The sequence below is a fragment of the Mauremys mutica genome, chromosome 9, assembly GCF_020497125.1.
Source record: "Mauremys mutica isolate MM-2020 ecotype Southern chromosome 9, ASM2049712v1, whole genome shotgun sequence".
Classification (NCBI taxonomy): domain Eukaryota; kingdom Metazoa; phylum Chordata; order Testudines; family Geoemydidae; genus Mauremys; species Mauremys mutica.
Window position 1 is genome coordinate 93,354,139 of NC_059080.1, and position 15,065 is coordinate 93,369,203.

Here is a 15,065-nt window from a genome sequence, read left to right on the forward strand (position 1 = left end):
GTCTTTCCATTGCATTAATTCTTGGAGTTAATTGTGTGCCAGCCAGTTACATTTTAAACCTACAGTTGTATGATTTCTCCATGTGGCTTTGTTTTTAAGGGTGACCTAATAGGAAATCAGCGCCATCAAATTCTTAGGCGCGAGATGTGCATTAAGCAATTAAACTGAGCAATAAATATAGCACTTGTTTTGACAAAGCCTTCATTTCCTATTCTGTTTTAACAACAAGAATAATCAAACTTCTGTAGAAAATCAGTTTCTGGTTCTACTGGGAAACATGCCAAGTTATTTGCAAGCAGCTTGGATGAATTGCAAACGGCAGGTTTCCTTGCTTTGGGCTGCACACATGCTGGAGGGATCTCTGCATCCAGCCCCTACCCCCTTTTGCCCACTCCCCAGTCTGATTGGAAAGAACCGTCTGTGGAGTGTTAGCTTCTGCCATATGCAGGGTAAAGTCCCATTAGGTCAGTGCCCTGTGGCACCAGGCTCCAGTATGCTGGTTTCTTTGGGGTCAAGGCAGTGGGTAAGTCCCCTCTGTCCTGCGGTGTGTTGCTGTTTGGGAGAGAGGATGTGACTCAGCATTGGCTGAAACATGAAAGCAAAGCAGGTCCAATGCGAACAGATTCATTTTCTTTGCAGATGTTTGGTGAATTTGGCAATTCTGTGCTCATTTGATTTCCCGGCCTTGGAGGTAAGCTGCGATGCCCATAGAGTAGATCAGAACTGTAGCAATTTCACCATGAAATAAAATTCAGATGCTCTGTTTAATCACAGCATCCAACTGTTTCCTTTTCTAGCTGAAGGGGCTGGCTTTTTGGCTCATTATGTGACTGGAACATGAAGGCTGTGAGGCTGACAAGGAGAGGAAACTCTGTCTCAGCACTTTCCAGTACCCAGCCCCCAACTGGCTTCCTCCCCCCCCCCCCCGCCCGCAATCCCCCAGCATTTGCTGCAGAACACTGCCTGCTGCCTAGCAACAGCACCGTGGGCGATGTCGCAAGGACTCAGACTGTGAAAGGGGAATAAACAACAGTTCCTGGATTTGTCTAGTGTTGCAGCTGTGGGAGGCTCATTGGCCTACCAGCATCTGTTGAAGATATTTTCAGAAACCAGGCTAATATACAAAAGACTCTGACTGCAACATTAATGATTATCTCTGTGCTTCTGATGGGTTTGGATTTTTCTCTGCATAGCCAGTGCTCAATGCCTGACTAGGTTTCAGAGTGGTAGCCGTGTAACAGCAAAAAGAACGAGGAGTACTTGTGCCTGACTACTAGCTGCAACCTGAGGACCCATGGCTGAAACCTAAATAAAAACCTTTGGTGTCCAAAGCAGTTTTGGGAAGAGGAAATATTAACCCAGATCCAGGTATTATTAAAAATCCTGTATAAAGACAGCAGACATGTCACACGATCTGCATTTCACCGAGGACAAGGATCTGGACTAGGGTTACCAACTTTGTAATATTTAAAAAACGGACACTCCAGCAGTGCCAGAACCTCCCCTGCCCCGCCTCTTCCTCCAGATGCCCCGCCCCTACCCCACCTCTTCCCCAAGGCCCCGCCTCCATTCGCTCCTCTTCTCTCCTCCCCCATCACTAACTGCTCTTCCCCTCTCCGTCTCCTCCCAACCCACCTGGTTTGGGAGGGAATCGCCTCCGGAGCTAGAACTGGGAGCTGCAGCTGCCTGATGCAGGTAGGAGGTGGCCCTGGCTGAGTAGGCGATGACCAGGGTTCCCTCTCATTTTTCCCATGCATGTGCAGAATGAATTTTGTTATGTGCACCATTATGGAGGTGATGATGTGTGACACGTCACCTCCATATTGGTGCACATAACAAAATTCATGTGGCGGGGGTGGGGCCAAGGGGTTCGGCGTGTAGGAGGGGGCTCAGGGCTGGAGCAGAGGGTTGGGGTGTAGGGGGGTGAGGACACCGGCTGGGGGTGCGGGCTCTGGGGTGGAGCTGAGGACGAGGTGTTCTGGGCTGGGGCAGAGGGTTGGGTGCGGGAAGGGGTGAGGGCTCCGGTTGGGGGTGCTGGCTGTGGGATGGGGCCGGGGATGAGGGGATTGGGGTGCAGGCTGCTCTGGGGCGACAGCGGGAAGAGAGGACTCCCCCCAGCTCTCTCTCCTGAGCTGGGGGGAAGAGACACCTCTCCCTGATGCGGCAGTTTTGGGGCTGGGTCGGTGGGACAGGTGCCTCTCCCCTGGCCGTGGCAGCTCCAGGCTGGGCTGGGTTAGGTTGGGGCCGGGGAGGGGCACCTCTCCCCTGGCTGTGGTAGGTCTGTCCGTAGTCCGGGCTGCCAGTGACGGTCTGTGGTTTCGGGCTCCCCGTCTGTCACTGCTGGCCCGGAGGAGCGGCAGCGACTGTGGACTCCTTTCTGCCCCTGCCCTGTCTCTGGCAGGCAGCTGGTGGCTGAGATGAGCAAGCGGGTGGAGGAGGAGCGGAGAGAAGGCCTGTGCTGGCAGGCCTAGAGGAGCGCAGGGAGGGGCTGGACAGGAGAGGAGCCAGCGCTGCGGCCACTGGGCTGCAGTGCAAGTGAAGTGAAGTGCTAGGCCGGGCCAGCGAGGCCCCTTCTGAGCGTGGGCCTGCCACCATTATAAACCCGGTACTGGCCGGGCCAGGCTGGGTTTGGGCCAGGGGAGGGGCGCGTCTCCCCGCTGCCGCAGGTCCGGGGCTGGGGGAGAGGCATCTCTCCCCGCCGCAGCCCTGAGCGTCTGTGCGGTGCTTAATAGGCTGCTGCGTGGCCATGCAGCTTAGAGGGAACTTAGGTGATGACCCAGAGCCTACCAGCCTCCCCTGCCCGCACCAATCAGACTTTGGGTGTCCAATCAGTCGATCTGACCAGACACAGTCAGGTCCTCTTTTTGACAGGACTTTCCAGTTGAAAACCGGGCACCCGGCCACCCTAGTCTGGCCTTGAAAACTTCAGGAGTAAAACGGAAAGGTGGAATCTCTCAACTGAGTAAAAAGAACCCACATACTCTGAGTAAACCCACGCTGCAGCCGTTCAAAGTGCCAAGGGCCCGGGAGAGTAGAAAATACATTTCTATACAAGATTTACACACCCCTTTCAATCCTCTGGGGGCAGGGGGATTTTCATCATCAAGTAGGGAGAGGGACATGTGGCCCTTAGAAACCAAAAACACCCTTTAGCAAATTTCCCCCTATCCTTAGGGATTGCCATATTCCCCACCTTTTCTGTTGTGATTTCTAATGCCAGGAGTCTGTGTGGAAAAGTTCTCTCAGCCTCCCCTGTCTGATATCTAAATCACCAGACAGAGGCAAGAAAGGGTGGGTTATGGAGGTAGGCCAGGCTTTCCAAACTAACTGCTGCCAGGGAGAATGCGGCTGAGAGTGAAACGTGATGCTAGTGGGGGAGAGAGGAGAAATCTACCACTTACTCACTGCCCCATGAGTAGGAATTTCAAAGAACCATGTATTATCATTCTGGTCTTTGCCATTGCTCTACAAGGCTGGTTGCAGTTAGAATCAGTGGCTTGTGAGGTCAGTGTGAATGGGTTAGGGCTGACACCATTGGAACTGTCTTGTTACCTGCAAGTTAAGACTTGAAGACAGAAAAAATTTAGGGCATATGTGATGTCATCAACCTAGATTCTGCACGGTGATGTGGAGATGTTTGTATGATAACATATGTACATTATGATGTCACAATATTGCATCATGACAATTTCACGATGTGGAATGTCAGCTTCACTACACTGTGTTTTATTGACTTTGTCCCCGAGGGCTCTGAAGAGTCCTGGACCTAGATTATATGTGCTGCAGTGTTCTTCAGAGTTGACAGGTCTAGAACTGGGCTTATCCTTTGCAATGTGGACCGGCTGTGCTGTAATTTATCTGATGGCCACTGAATGCAGCATGAAGCATGAAGTTAAAATTTCCAGTGCTGTACATGGGGTCTAACGTGAGCTTGCTAAGAGCTGAATCTTGTGTCATTTTTTTTGGCCTATAAATCTTTTATCAAAATGAAACACAGAGGGCCTCATACCTAAACAGCTTGTCCTAAAATGAGCCCCCAATATTTGCCACTGCATCCATGTGTGCGCACAGAATTCCCTGCACTGATACATACAAAACCAACACTGGATACATTTTGTACTGTTCCCATGGAGGTCAGATTTTTAAAGATGTACGTTGCTGTGCACCCAACTCGGCCACGTGTAACTCTTGCAGCTGTTTTTGGTGCAGCCACTGTTGCAGAAAAGCAAGTTCATCATTTATGCAAAAACATCTTTTTAGATTGCAAGCTTCTTGGGATGGAAACCGTGACTTTAGTTATGTGGTGCTTATTGATGAGCAAACTGTCAGTGCCAAATTAATAATAATATACTTAACCAAACTCATACCTGGTATAAATCATTGAAGAAATGCTCTCATGTAATATCTGTTTTGCAAGCATAGAAAAAAAAGTCGTCATGCTGATTGGTTTACACACCAGCACAGATGCCAAATCAACCTTCACATTTTTTATCTTGTTTAGCTTTGGGCACTATGGCTTACTGCTGAGACATGAAAATCATTACAGGTCGCTGAAGGACAATAGAGCTATTTACACCAGGTAAGGATCTGACCCGATGCTTCTAATCCGTTTTTGGAAATGCCATTTTTGGAGAATGATGTTTCTGAGTATGATATAACCTTGCCCAGACACAGTCTCTGGCTTGCTCCTACATTCCTAAGCAAGGAATGCAGGATCAATCCCTTCCTAATACTGCATTGTATTGTAATTCCTTGATTGGCCCTAAGATGGCAGCTCCACACAGATTTATTAGTAAATTGGTTAGGCACAAGCAAAATGACCTACCTGGCAGTGTCCACCCAAAGCAATACTCTGAGACAAACCAGTGTGGAATATATCTGAACACTTAACTACATATTTATAATTAAATGAAGGAAATGGAAAAATGCCATCCAGTTTCTAAGGCTACGTCTGGTTCTGTTCTAAAGGTCTCTGTCTCGTGCATACTATAAATATCTTAATCCAAATTTTTATTTTGTTCTCATCTCATCTGGGAAGACAAGTGTGTGGCAGAATTCTTTCATGGCATAATTCATCACTGCTCACATTTCATTTTTCAGTTATAGGGTCTTAATATTTCCCAGTTACCTTTCATTTCTTTTGTAGGCTCCATGCTTTCTTCCATGCTGCCCCTCATGCAAGAAATCTTCCAATCCCAGTGCAAAAGATCCTTCTCTTCTCATTCCAGACTCACCTCTTCAATGAAGCCCGACAAAGTAATCCATGCCATTTGTTTGCCTTTTCCACCCTATTTATAGGGGAGTGAAAGAGAGAAGGGAAAATGGATGACTAGAAGAAGAAGAAAAAAGCCACAGAAAACACTGTGACACTACACCCCATATTCTTCATAGAGATATTGTTATGATATGATTATGGCATAACTATGATGTATTTTATGCAAGATAGGTCATGTAAGATATCATTGAAAAGGTTATGATTCATTGAATATAATTATCTTATTTGTATGCATGTATCATTTTGGTATCTGAAGTTAAGAATATTGCCTATGCATCTATTACAAATGTGTTTACACCTGGGGAACACCCACTAGGCAGAATGCAATCAGTCTAGATGGCTGGCTGGGAAGGGCCATTAGGGAGAACAATAAGTCTTAGAAGATGCTAATCTCCTACCCGGGAAGATGCTACAAACAGCCTCCGAGTCATGGTTGCTGTTTCCCTATAGGGGCATGTGACCAAGTCACCTGGTACTGGACTCCATCATAGAATACCAGTGTTTTTCCACTGAAAGGTGTGGGAACCAAGCTTGGAGACAAAGGGTTCCCACTATATGCAAAAGCTATTTAAGGCAGGGGGATGACATCAGCATGGTTCTTCACTGGCTCCCCAAACAAAGGAGACTCTTGGAAACACCTGAGGAACAAGGACTGAACTGGGGGGAAAGGCTGAACCCAGGCTAGAGGGATTTCTAGCCTGTGAAAGGAATATCTGGGGTTTTAAGAGGCAAGCAAGTGCAACCTGCCCTCAAGAATCTCTGCAAACTGCCTGAACCAACAATTAGGGTGAGAATTTGCTACTCATATCCAATTTCTTTAGTATATTAAGCTTAGATTGCATTTTTGTTTTATTTGCTAGGCAATCTGCTTTGATTTGTTTGTTATCCCTTATAATCATTTAAAATCTATCTTTTGTAGTTAATAAACTTGTTTTTGTTGTGTCTAAAACCAGTGTGTGGAAATCATAACTGGGGGGCAGGAAGCTGTTGCATATTTTCCTCCACATTGAGGGAGGGGGCAAAGTTCATGAGTTTACACTATACAGTCCCCTGTGCAGAGCAAGATGGTATAATTTGGGTTTACACCCTAAAAGGGGGTGCGTGCATTAGGAACTGGGAGGTGCCTTAGCTGAGCCTTCCCATGCAGAGCTGATTTCAGCATGTGTGTGTAGCTGCAGCTGGGTGTGTCCCTACCTGTATGTGTGCTGGAGGGGGGTTGAGAGACTGTCACAGCAGTATAGTGTAAAGGGTGGTGAGTCAGGTGGGCTCAGTAGTACGGCAGTTCCAGGTGGCACCCTGGGGGGGAACCTGTCACACACACATTCTAAGGTACCACTTATTCTAGGTCTACTAGTGTGTCTTGTCTTGTCTGTGTTTGCCTTTTAAGCTGTAAATGCCTTGAATTGTATTTGTGAGCATCACGCAGTGCAGAGACGTGACCAGAGCTTAGCATATAATAATGCTACCAAGCTGTGTCTTACTGAGGTACTAATTATAAGTGCTTTACTCTTAAATTTAGTTTTTAGCAATAACCAACCCTAGTCGTGTTTGTATAGCACCTGGCGCATTGGGGCCCTGATCTCAGCTGAGGCCTACACTCATGGAATGCAAATAGTGATAATAATCCTATTGTTATTTTTCTTGCCATTTCTACACTGCATGACAAAGCAACGGGACAGTAACACAGTGTATCAATGGCTCTCATTTATGTTTGATAGATATAGTATCACATCAAGAAAATGTCTCTCTTCAGCTTGAGTTTACTACATTATTTTCTGTTTCAATGCCCTTTAGCAGAGGTGACAGTTCAACACCAGTCGGGGTGTTTTCCATAACAGTGGGATTGGATATTACATCATAAGAACATAAAAGTGGCCATACTGGTTCAGACCAAAGGTCCACTATCCCGTCTTCCAACAGCAGCCAATTCTAGGTGCCCCAAAGGGAATGAACAGAACAGCTAATCATCAAATGATCCATTCCTTGTCTCAAACAGAGGTTAGGGACACCATCCCTGCCCATCCTGGCTTATAACCACTGATGGACCTATCCTCCATGAATTTATCTACTTCTTTCTTGAACCCTGTTATAGTCACCTTTCTTTATGACAGAAGGTCTTTGGATTCTCCTCTTTTCCTTAATCATATCTCTCTCTCAGAGCTGTATCATCACAATTTCCCTTGCAAGTTGTCATTACCTTTGTAATCTGTTGTGGACTCTCTGATGTTATTTAATAAATGGTAAATTTCCACTTGTCATTGAGTTCTTTGCTGTTCTCATCAGCATACATTTCCTATGTCTACCAGCCTTTCTAAATATCTATTTATTTTAACATATTGATTTCCATGCTTTGGTTTCTCCCTGTGTCAACTGATCTATGCTTTTCTGCAGGCTTCAACATTTCTTCAGAAGTCCCTGACTTCTTGTTCTGGTATGTTTTCATCTCAATGGTAGGCCTTGAATCATAGAATATTAGGGTTGAAAGAGACCTCAGGAGATCATCTAGTCCAATCTCCTGCTCAAACACCAACTAAACAACTGATAGAAAGCAGCTAATTTCTTTTTGCAAATAAATTGTGATGAGATTGGGAATCTAGTAGCTTCTATCAAGTTTGTCCTTCTCCCTGGTGTTGACCAGATTGATGTAACAATTATAGACAGCTGACATCACTATATAGTAACTGACCGAAGTATTTCAGTCAGTCAAGGTAAAATTTTAACTTTGGAACAATAACTGGTCACCTAACATCACAACCTGGAAGGAGTTTAAACTTGAAGACAGTAATTCCCCTTTGTTTTTGAACCTCGGCATAGTCAATTTTGTTGTTGTGTCTGGATAAACTTCACTGCTAGAGTTCTCTATTAAGTTGAAACAAAATATTTTCAAGAGCTTACAAATTATCTGTGCAGAGCTTAATGGGTCTGTCTACAACCATGTGCTTTAATCTTTAGTAAGCCATGTTGGCCCATCCAGGTTCTTCCATTTCAATTAATAACCTGTGCTCCCAGTGTAATGCTGCACTGTCTCTTGGTATTGAATCTGTGATTACTTTATGATCATCACCACCATATCATGTTTGGAGACTACATTCACAATTAACCACAATTGACTACAGAACTCTTCATTTTCATCACCTGTCATAGCGGAAGAATAGGTCTAAATAATGGTTGGGCTAGCTGGAGTGTTAATTGAAGGAGGCTTTAGTTAAATCACTGTGGGCCAAATATAACCTGTAAGCAAACACAATTCTGTTAACATCAATTGGCCATGCATTACATTGCGGATGTAGTAGAATCTTTATTTTGAAAGTATGTCACTGATTGATATATTTTCTCTCTCATCATGCATTATTCCCTATCTTTCAAGGGTGCCAGTCAAGAGAACTTGAGAAAGCTTATTCTGTTCTGTATAGTTTCTTATACCACACTCATCACCATATAATCCAAATGCCTTCCACTAAGCAATATGACTATACATCTGCTACATGTTGTCTGGTCTCTCATCCTCTCGCAGGAGGTGAAATAATTGTAATGTAGTGTCCATGTATCATCCCTGAATGTCAATATTTGAGAAATGTGTCACTTGAGCCAGAAGCTGCAATATATCCATTCAATTTAATGATGTTCTAACTTCCAATGCACTCTTCAAACAAAGCATGGTTGTTTTCCAGCTAACCAAATGAGACGTTCATATCTAACCAGCCTATATTGTCTTCTTGAGAGACAGTGGTAAAGGATCTTCTAAGAATAAGATAATTAAGTGGCTTGCTAAAGGGCCTGAAATTTACCATACTTCTTTATTTAAAATATCAAGAACGAGACTGGGCTTATATGCAGAACACTGACACTGCCCTGTGAGGAAAATGGAAATTACTATGAGTTTGTGATGAAACATAAGTTTTTATTCTTGATAATCGTTAACCATTCAGTCACATCTGAGTACTGCTAATCCTATTTGAGAACAATGAGTTATTGGCTACTAGAGCTGGCTGACTGGAACAAAGAGGGACTGATACATATTTTTACGAATAAATGTGGCGAGTTCACTTTGCTTTTAATTGGGGTGGGGATCATATTAATTTGTTTACAAGTTGTTCATATGATTGTTGGTTTATTTGTGAAAATGTTTGGAAGTCACAAAAGATTAATGAATGATAATTCATTCTAAAATTTATACCAGGACTGTTGTTGGTTATTTTTCTGTTTTAACAGTTCCGATCATCCAATCACAGAACAGAAGATCACACATCTGATTTAGGTGATCAGTCAGATGCCAGGAATAAGTAACAATGAATTCTTTGCAAAACACGATAGGGTGACATTTACACAATTACTAATAATTACCGTAGAGCCTAGGAGCCCTAGTTGTGCTTGGTGCTGTAGAATAAAAAGATGGTCCCTGCCCCAAGGAACTTACAGTCGAAGACAAGAGCCAACAGATGGATACAGACAGGCAAGAAAGTACAATTAAACAATGAGACAATATAGGTCAGCATGATAGGCAGTGATCTGAGCAGACCAGCAGCCTTAATTTGTTTGAATAAAACTATTCAATGAATATTAATAAAAAAAACCTCAAGGATCATTGCAGAAATCAGGATTTATTTGCAAATGATCCATGACCAGAAAAAAGGCCAAATGTGGTCCTATAAATCAAACAGATGATCAAAAAAAAAAAAGAAAACCTGGTGAGGTTGCAGATAATTATAGAACAGTTGGGCTGCATTGCAGAAAAGACAACAGCCAGGTTTCATGGTGTCTGGCAACATTGCACGTCGAGGGCAGGTCTGACTGAACTACCATTACATAAAAATCTAACTTTGCCTGTTCCTCTTGCACTTGTCCCTTCTGCTTTTATTATGTCACAGGTCATTAACAAACAGAAGGAGACCAGCTTCCTTTACCCTTAACTCACTTTGGAGTCTGAAAGCTAAACAAAGTTTCCCTGGCATTTGTTTCATTCTAAGGAAGACACCTTTCTCAGCTTTAATTACAAAATCTCTGCTCCCACCCAAACACACACATTTCCTGCATGTGTATTAAATAGATTAATTTCCCCTCTGCTTACAGTGCCTTGTAACCAGTTCTATTTATTATGGCATCACTGTTATTACTCTGATGATATAGTGCACTTGAGGGCTTCAATAATGAACTGCAATAAAAGGCATTACAAGGAAAGGGTACTTTTCTGGCTGCTTGGGGCTTTGTGTGTGTGTGTTGATAGATATGGTTCCTTTCTTACTTTTAAATAAGGAAAGAGGTTCTTGAGGGCATCCCAGAACATTAATTAAAAATACTTTCTTTAGACATTCATTCTAACAGTCCTGGGAATGTTAAGAGTCTGATGAACTTGTCAGGCTTGGCTAGTTTTCTAGTTGGCTTCCTTTGTCTCATCTGAGTGCAGGTATCCCACAGATTGCAAATCCTGCTTTTGATTTACAAGGGCTTAAGGTCCCTGATTAAAAAATCAACATTTTTGAAGCAATGCCAACATTTCTTTCTGGTGAAGTTTCTTTCTTAGTCACCTATTAGGTATTGGAAACTGCTAACAAAACCCCTGCTGTTTTTCAGTACTGCTTCATGGTCAAATCTCTTCGACCTGTTTTGTGTTGTAACTCTTTGGGTTTCTTTCAAATGGGCAACTTTATCCTTTTTGCAGTTTAGAATTTAGGGACAATTTTAAAAAATTGCCACCGAAGAGCATGCACAGACAGGCATGGTCGCTGGTGCACACTCTAAGCATGCATGGAGTTGGGTTTGCAGCTTGGGTGCTTGACCTTACAATTTCCATTACATGGAAAAGTGCACTTAGATACTTAAGCTGTGCACAAACAGTTTTATAATTTGGCCCTTAAAGATTTAGGTTATTGAATAATCAACAGTGTCTGCCTTGTAAAAAGTGCTATTCTCCCCACCCTCCACAAGACCGCTTGAGAACTTTCATTCCAAGGAATCAGGAAATAAAGTACAGTTCTATAGTGTGCCTAGAAACAAACTGAATCTTATAAAGCCCTCTGTGATACTGCCTTTCAGCCTATTTCCCTCCTGTCTGTCATATGGGCCGGAGATTCTCATTATTGTCGCAGATGAGATGAACTGATTCCAGTGACTAATTTGGATAGCTTCATGGAAAAGGCAGCTACTGTGCTCCAGGCAATAAGTGTATCACCATTTTTACGCTGTACAGAATACTGGAGACAGATTTGGAATCCTCAGTGATGGTGATTTGATTTGATCATTCTGCATGTAATGCTATTCACACATGTCCCAGAATGGCATCTGAGCATGAAGACTTGTTCTAGAAAATGGCCTGGAGAGGTAAGGGGTAGTGTTCTGCCATCCCTCTTTCCTTTAGTAAAGTTGCTCTTTGATCCCATGGTCCAAGAAGGGAGAAGATCTCTAACTCCATGGAAGAATGCAAACAGCTTCTACCATGGGTACCATTGAGAAAGTCACCCTGTAAAATGAGGTCACTTTTGCTATGAGTATGTTGTAAGTGATAGGACAAGGAAAGGGTGCTGCAAACCTAGGTGGAGTTCTAATATCTTCGTCATGGGCTTTGTTGTAGCATCTGACTGAAGTGAATCTATAGAATGTCCTCTCTCCTTCAAGGGCCAAAAACAATAGTGTTTCCCTAATCAAACCCTGAAAGTGTGCCTCCTTCAGCCAGATGCATGAGGGATGGAAGGAAAAGGAATCAATCAGTCTATTTTCTTCCCCTTTTGGCTCTCTGCTTCCTAGAACACCTTCCCCCTTGAATCTCACTGCCAGTTTCCCCTCAAGTGCCAAAGCACAGCCCTTTAATTGTGAGTGGAGTGGACTTAATTCCGCTACCAGAAGCCCTTCCTAAAGCCAGAGAGGAGGGAGGGTTGGCCTTTTCCTTCCCAACATCTGACTGGAGTTTGTACATTCATCACATTAACCTCCATGGAAAATGGAGTGACCTGCATTGCACCACTTACCTGGTGCTATACAATGTGTTCAAGGCAGAGCTGAAGCCTAGTGGGGAAGGGGATGAGGAATGCATTATCCCAGCATCCGTATATAGGCTTTGTGTGACTGGAGCTTTCTGCTGAATTATCCAGCACAAGACAAAGTACCCTATTTTTAATCCCTGTTGCTTTTGTGGTCTAAGGATGCATTCCCTGGTGCAAAGCCTGCTTTTCAGATTAGCAAACTAGCTCAGGCTTTCAGTTGATTTATGGTTTATTTTTCCAGGGTGACTAACTTAAAAAAATCCAGACAACATAAATAACCATATTCTAGGACCTTCCAATAATTTCAGATCAGAGCCAAGGAAGGGCCACCTCTCCTATGTAAGAACAACAGGTGGCAGCTGTGAGAGGAGGTTTTTTGGGGGTTTTTTTGTCTACTGTATGTAGGTACTTATATGGTCCCCATCATTATAGTATCTGAGCCTCTCACAGCCATCAGTCAGTCTGGGAGAGAGGGAAGTAGTAGCTCCATTTCACAGATGGGGAACTGAGGCACAGAAAGATGCCTGGAGCCAGCAAACCACTTAAGCACCTTGCAGAATCAGCCACTAAGTGGCCATGGTCACATGGGAATCCTGTTGCAGAATCAGGAGGTGAGCCCCTGGCTCCTAGTCTAGTGCCTTAACCATAAAACCATCCTTTCTCTGAAAGATATCACATGCCAGAGCTCCGCCGTGACTGGAGCTCCAAGGAACCATTCCAAAAGCAGGGTCTGGTGTCAGGGTTGTGTGGCCTAGGTGGTTTAAGGCCTGCTCTTCGAAGTGTCGACTGCCTTCTGGAGGCTGCCCAGCGCCCTCAACCTCCATCGACTTCAATGGGAGTTTGGGATGCTCAGTGCCTCGCTGGATCAGGCACTTAGGCTAGCTCATGTCTGTATGAGAGGCAGTGCAGGGGGTCATAAGCATCTGGTATACGGGCTCGTGTTAATGCTGTTTTTGCAAACATGTTGGGCTTGATTCTGATCTTCCGTCTTTACACTGGTGTCACTCCGTGGCCCTGATCCTCTGCTTCGCCAAGAGGCTTTTATGGTGTTCGGGGCGTGGAAAGGGGACGTAGAGACAGCAGCTGTCTTCTGAGGAACACTGTGAGCATAAAGGGGCTTCCCAACAGGTAGCGAAATGGCTCTAGCCTGGCTCCCATTGTAGGTAGGCTCTGAGCGGGGGCAGGCGGGGAAGTAAGGGAATAGAGCCATGCCCAGAACATCAGAGGAGCTCAGTGTCACCTTTTCACACTCCACTCCACACCTGTCTTGAGTGCATCTCAGGTGGACGGGAGAACTGGGCCCATAGGCGCCGACTTACTCAGATCCCGGGAGATGCTCGACCTCTGCTCTACCCCAGGCGCGGCCCCCACTCCACCACTTCCCCCTAAGCCCCCACCCTACCCTGCCTCTTCCTGCTCCCACTCCACCCCCGTTCCCCTCTTCCCACCCCTCCCCCACCTCTTCCTGCCTCCGCTCCTCCCCCTGCCCCCCGCACGTCCTACATGCTGCTGAACAGCTGATCACAGCAGGCGGGGGGCCCCCGGGAGGGAGGAGCTGATCAGCCAGGCCATTGGTGGGCGGTGCTGATCCGTGGGGCTGCCGGTGGGTGCTGAGCACCCACTATTTTTTCTCCGTGGGTGCTTCAGCCCCAGAGCACCCATAGAGTCGGTGCCTATGATTGGGCCCATTGCCTTCAACAGTGTTCCACCATTGCAAATGAGAGCAGAATCGGGCCGGCTGCGCTCCTATTTGTTGAGAAAACAGGGGCGGAGTTTGAATCTGGACATGTGTCTTTTAAAAAACTAGTTTCCTTTGGGTAACCATGACAACACATAGTCCTGCTTTTTTGTGGATTATTAGCCCCCTATTATTTAATCACTACAGTCAGAGATAGGGCCCACTATCTTAAAGGCTCATTAATAGATTACCTGCTCTTGGACTGAGTGAATCTATTCCTTCAATAAGCAGTAAAACAGCAGAAATGAGAACAAAATAATATTATCCTTTCACATGGCTCTTCTTAGCTTTGGAAACTGGTCCCATAACACTTTCAAAGGAGCAAGAGTATGATTTGGCTCTAAGTCTGTTTTATGTAACATCCAATTTATTTGTTTCCCCCTATTTTAAAGGTTTATTAACAAAGAAGGAGAAAAACTTGTGTAGAAATTTAGAGGGTGAGAAAATGTAAAGACAGTTCTGAGTCCCTTTGAGCTATTCATGGAGAATTGCATAACAACTGTCATGGGGTTGCTAGGTTTTACCACGTCCCTGCACTGTGTTAAATATTAACAGTACTCGTACTTTCGGTGGTATTGTTCAAGAGCCTGGATACTGCTCAGCCAATCACAGCCAGGTGGGTTTCCATGGAAGCAATATCACTGATTCATTTCATTCACAATGAAATCCACGCAGCGCTTGGCTAAATTGATCTATAAAAATGAACCATGTAAAACTGAAGCAAAACATTTATTGATGTTTATTCTATGCTATCTGTGCCTGTCTGCTTTTTTTCCTTAAAAGTAACCTTTCCAAATGCATACGTATTTTGCCTTCCGTGGCAGCTGTGCAAAACCACATGGTGGTTTTTAACCCTGGTGTCACCAGCTTCGAATAGATGTCTGTAAGACTGAATTAATTCTGCAAAATGTTATTTCCTAAACTGAGTGTATCCCTCCCTTTCCTTGTCTCAGTAGTGCATTTCTCATTGTAACCTTTCAGCTTCAAACTTAGAGTTCCTTATTGCAGCTTGACGGGGTCAATTTTTATCATGTGGAGTCATAAGACCCGTTTATATCAGCCTTGGATGCAGGCG

General features: G+C 44.6%; 1 long non-coding RNA gene across 4 annotated transcripts in view; it reads left to right on the top strand.

Annotated features, from left to right (window-relative positions):
- The first annotated feature begins 1,000 nt into the window (after window positions 1–1,000).
- LOC123377738 overlaps window positions 1,001–15,065 on the top strand; it is a 135,786-nt gene continuing 121,721 nt past the window's right edge. For 3 of the 4 annotated variants that reach the window (XR_006582301.1, XR_006582302.1, XR_006582299.1), the window contains exons 1-2: window positions 1,001–1,368; window positions 4,502–4,579. This is a non-coding gene — a long non-coding RNA (uncharacterized LOC123377738). Of the gene's footprint in view, window positions 1,369–4,501; window positions 4,580–5,228; window positions 5,421–15,065 lie in introns of those variants that run through there. The other variant, XR_006582300.1, reaches the window with a different exon arrangement.